Raw genomic sequence first — 4,807 nt, forward strand, 5'->3', positions numbered from 1 at the left:
CCTATTCTGTTGGTTGCCTCTTCACTTTGCTGTGTGTTTCTTTTGCAGTACAGAAGCATCTCAGCTTGATGTAATCCCATTTGTCATTTTTGGTTTTGATTTCCTGTGCTTCTGGGGTCTTTTCCAAGAACTCTTTGTTAATGCCAATGTCTTTCAGAGGCTCCCCAATGGTCTCCAGTAATTTGATTGCATCAGGTTGTAGAGTTAGGTCTTTGATCCAATTATTGTGGTAAAGATTGAGGTCTGGTTTCATATTTCTACAAGCAGAGATCCAGTCTTCCCAGGACAATTTGTTGAAGAGATTGTTATTGCTCCAGGGATTGATTTTAGCTCTTTGTCAAAGATAAGTTGGCTGTAGATGCCTGGAATTTTTTTCTGGAGTTTCTATTCTATTCCATTGGTTTTATGTCTTTTTTTATGCCAGTATCAGGCTGCACCCTGTAGAGTGTCCTGAAATCTGGTACTGTCATGTCTCTGGCTTTGTTTTTATTATATAAGATTGCTTTAGCTGTTCGGGATCTCTTGTGTTTCCATGTGAAATTTAGAATAATTTTTCTTCTAGATCTGCAAAGAATATCATTGGTATTTTAATTGGGATTGCACTGAATTTGTAAATTGCTTTTCGTAGTATGGAAATTTTGACAATATTGATGCTTTCAATTCATGAACAGGAAAGATTTTTCCATTTTTTGTGTCTTCTTCTATTTCTTTCTTTAATGTTTTGTAATTTTTATTTTAGAGATCTTTGAACTACTTGGTTAAATTTATTCTAAGGCATTTAAATTTTTTGTAGCTATTGTGAATGGTATTGATCTTAGAAGTTCTTTCTCAGCCATGGCATTGCCTGTGTATACAAAGTCCATTGATTTTTGTGTGCTAATTTTATATCCTGCCACTTTAACAAACTCTTCCAATAGTCTCCTAGTGTAGTCTTTTGGATTCCCTCTAAATAGAATCATGTCATCTGCAAACAGGGATACTTGACTTCCTCCTTCCCCAATTTGTATCCTTTTGCTTTCTTTTTACTGCCTAATGACTATTCCAGGATTATATTGAATAGCCATGGTAGAGTGAGCATCCTTGTCTGGTTCTGTATCTTAGAATTCTTCCAATGTTTCCCAATTCAATAAAAAGCTGGCTGTGGGTTTGTCAAAAATTGCCTTGACTGGTAGTTTCTTTTCTAGGTATAACAAGCTATAAACTTAAAAAAAAAAAAAAAAAAAAAAAAAAAAAAAAAAAAAACAAGCGAGCAAAGATGGGTGAAAAGAAACAAGAAACCAGAGCCTTTGGACTTCGTGAAGAATTTTCAAGAGTACTTGACTCAGCAGACCCATCACGTGAACATAATCTCTGGATCAGTTAGTGGGGACAAAGAAGCAGAAGCTCTTCAGGGAGCTGGAACAGAGGGTGTTCAAAATGGACTTGATCACCCGTCTGTCAAAGTCTCTCTGGATGAAAACTCAGGAATGTTAGTAGACGGGTTTGAAAGGACGTTTGATGGGAAGTTCAAGTGTCGGTACTGCAACTATGCCAGCTCATCGAACATATTAGAATCCACACAGGTGAGAAACCTCATAGATGTCACTTATATCCATTTGCTTCTGCTTATGAGCGTTATCTGGAAGCCCATTTGCTTCCCATACTGGAGAAAAACCATACAAAGTGAATTATGTTCCTTCCGCTGCAGTGATCCATGTAACCTGTCTTATCACCGCAGGCGCAAGCATAAAATGGTACCAATTAAAGGTACTAGGTCTTCCTTAACCAGAAAGAAGACGTGGGGGGGTTTATAGAAGAAAACAGGCAATCTAGGGTATAGCAGAAGAGCACTAATTAACTTAAGTCCACCTTCCATGGTGGTTCAGAAACCAGACTACGTTAATGATTTTACCCACGAAATCCCAAATATCCAGACTGACTCCTATGAAAGTATTGCAAAGACCACACCAACTGGTGGCCTACCAAGGGACCCCCAGGAGCTCCTGGTCAATAACCCTCTGAATCAGTTCTCGGTGCTAGCAGGACAGTTGTCCAGCTTGCCACCGGAAAACCAAAACCCAGAGTCCCCTGACGTAGTCCCCTGCCCCGTTGAGAAGCCTTTCCTGGTGCGTAGCCCTCTGCACAGACGGTAGTTTCCGCCGTGTCAGCAAGCATTTCCCAGAGCTCCTCTCCCACAAGCCCTGAATCTCGGCCATCCCATAGTCAAAGGAACTGCAGTCCAGTGGCAGGTCCGAGCAGCGAACCAAGTGCCCACACGAGTACCCCCAGCATAGGAAACAGCCAGACAAGCACTCCAGCCCCAACCCTGCCAGTCCAGGACCCTCAGCTTCTGCACCACTGCCAGCACTATGACATGTACTTTGCAGACAACATCCTTTACACCATTCACATGGGATGTCATGGGTATGAAAGCCCTTTCCAGTGAAACATATGTGGATGCAAATGCAAACACAAGTATGATTTTGCCTGTAATTTTGCAAAAGGGCAACATAACCAACACTGATTGGAACATTAGCACATTATGTTTTATTTGGTTTTGCCTTTTTGTCTTTTGTACCTTGGTTGTTTTGGTTTTGTTCGGTCATGCCTAATAAGATGTCTGCTGATTTGAGGTTCATACATCATATTTATAGAAAATATAAATTTGACAATGGAAAAATTTTCCCTGATATTTTTTCCATAAAAATCTGGTTTGGTCATTTATGTGTTAGCATAGTACATTGATGTCTATTTTTTCCTTTTGTCTAGATGTAAGAATTGGAGTGCATGGCTGGCGCCGTGGCTCACTAGGCTAATCTTCCACCTGCGGTGCCGGCACCCCAGGTTCTAGTCCCAGTTGGGGCACGGATTCTGTCCTGGTTGCTCCTCTTCCAGTCCGGCTCTCTGCTGTGGCCCAGGAGTGCAGTGGAGGATGGCCCAAGTGCTTGGGCACTGCACCCACATGGGAGACCAGGAGGAAGCACCTGGCTCCTGGCTTCAGATCAGTGCAGTGTGCTGGACGCAGCGTGCCGGACATAACAGCCACTTGGGGGGTGAACCAACAGAAAAGGAAGACCTTTCTCTCTCTCTCTCATTGTCTAACTCTGCTTGTCGAAAGAAATAAAATTGGAGTGCAGTCATAACCTTATTAGGTGTTCATTTAGATTTCCTACATTTATGATCCATAAAGATTCTAGGTTTATTCATACTTTTGATATTTCAGTATATAATTGCAGCTAAAATGCTATTTCTGCCATATTTCAAAATTTAGAGAATACCGGCGCCGCGGCTCACTAGGCTAATCCTCCGCCTTGTGGCGCCGGCACACCGGGTTCTAGTCCCGGTCAGGGCACCGGATTCTGTCCCGGTTGCCCCTCTTCCAGGCCAGCTCTCTGCTGTGGCCAGGGAGTGCAATGGAGGATGGCCCAAGTGCTTGGGCCCTGCACCCCATGGGAGGCCAGGATAAGTACTTGGCTCCTGCCATCGGATCGGTGTGGTGCGCCGGCCGCAGCATGCCGGCCACGGCGGCCATTGGAGGGTGAACCAACGGCAAAGGAAGACCTTTCTCTCTGTCTCTCTCTCTCACTGTCCACTCTGCCTGTCAAAAAAAATTTTTTTAAAAATTTAGAGAATAAGTTATTTTCTCTTACAAGATCTGTTACAGTTTATTTCAGTATTTAATAGAGAAATTGCCCTTAATAAGGTTGCTCCTAACTGAAATGCTATTTGGTTCACAAACCTTAAGTTGAATCAGTAGTTTCATTTCAACTGATAATAAAGCTATTTCAGTGTAGTGAATCTTTTCTATACAAGAGGAAATGTAAAACTATGGCACAAAAGTTCTACAAAGAAGAACTAAAGACTTGAAGTTGAAAATTATGTTTATTCCAATTCTAGTTTAACCACATGGGCATTATTCATTTTTTAATACTAACAGTTTATTCTTAAAAAGGATGGAAAAAGATATTCCATGCCAACAGAAGCCAAAAAAGAGCTGGTGTAGCCACCTTGATATCAGACAAAATAAACTTTATCTGTGTCCTTAATGCGTTGTGTTATGTGAATTAATGGTAAAACTACTATTAAAACAGTACTTTATACTCGGTGTTTCTGTGTGGGTGCAAACTGTTGAAATCTTTACTTAATATATGCTAAATTGATCTCCTGTATATAAAGATAATTGAAAATGAATCTTCATGAAGAATGGGATGGGAGAGGAAATGGGAGATGGGATGGTTGCAGGTAGGAGGGTGGTTATGGGGGAAAAAGCCGCTATAATCCAAAAGTTGTACTTTAGAAACTTATATTTATTAAATAAAAAAAATTGTCTTGACTGTGTTGAGGAATGATTCCACCTAATTTGTTTAAGGTTTTCATTACGAAGGGATGTTGCATTTTATCAAATACTTTCTCTGTATCTATTGAGATAATCATAGATTATATTTAGATAATCATATGGTTTTTGTTCTTCAGTTTGCTAATGTGTATGTGCACCACATTTATTGATTTGCAAATGTTGAACCATCCCTGCATCCCAAGGATAAATCCCACTTGATCCAGGTGAATGATCTTTCTGATGTGTTCTTGGATTTCATTGACTAGTATTTTGTTGAAGATTTTTTTCATCTGTGTTCATCAGGGATATTGGTCTATAGTTCTCTTTCCCTGTTGTGTCTTTTTCTGCTTTAGGAATTAAGGTGATGCTGTTTTCATAGAATGAGTTTAGGAGTATTTGCTCTCTTTCAATTGTTTTGAATAGCTTGAGAAGAATTGGAATTATTTCTTAAAATGTCTGGTAGAATTCAGCAGTGAAGTTGTCTGGTACCAA

The 4,807-nt window shown here is 40.4% G+C and overlaps 1 pseudogene; it reads left to right on the forward strand.

Moving 5' to 3' along the window:
• Positions 1-1,253: 1,253 nt before the first annotated feature.
• On the forward strand, positions 1,254-2,503 carry LOC100348463 (zinc finger protein Pegasus pseudogene; annotated as a pseudogene).
• The last annotated feature ends 2,304 nt before the right edge of the window (positions 2,504-4,807 follow it).

The sequence above is a fragment of the Oryctolagus cuniculus genome, chromosome 2 (genome assembly GCF_051225735.1).
Source record: "Oryctolagus cuniculus isolate XC-2025 breed Fujian yellow rabbit chromosome 2, ASM5122573v1, whole genome shotgun sequence".
In the NCBI taxonomy this organism is placed as follows: Eukaryota; Metazoa; Chordata; class Mammalia; order Lagomorpha; family Leporidae; genus Oryctolagus; species Oryctolagus cuniculus.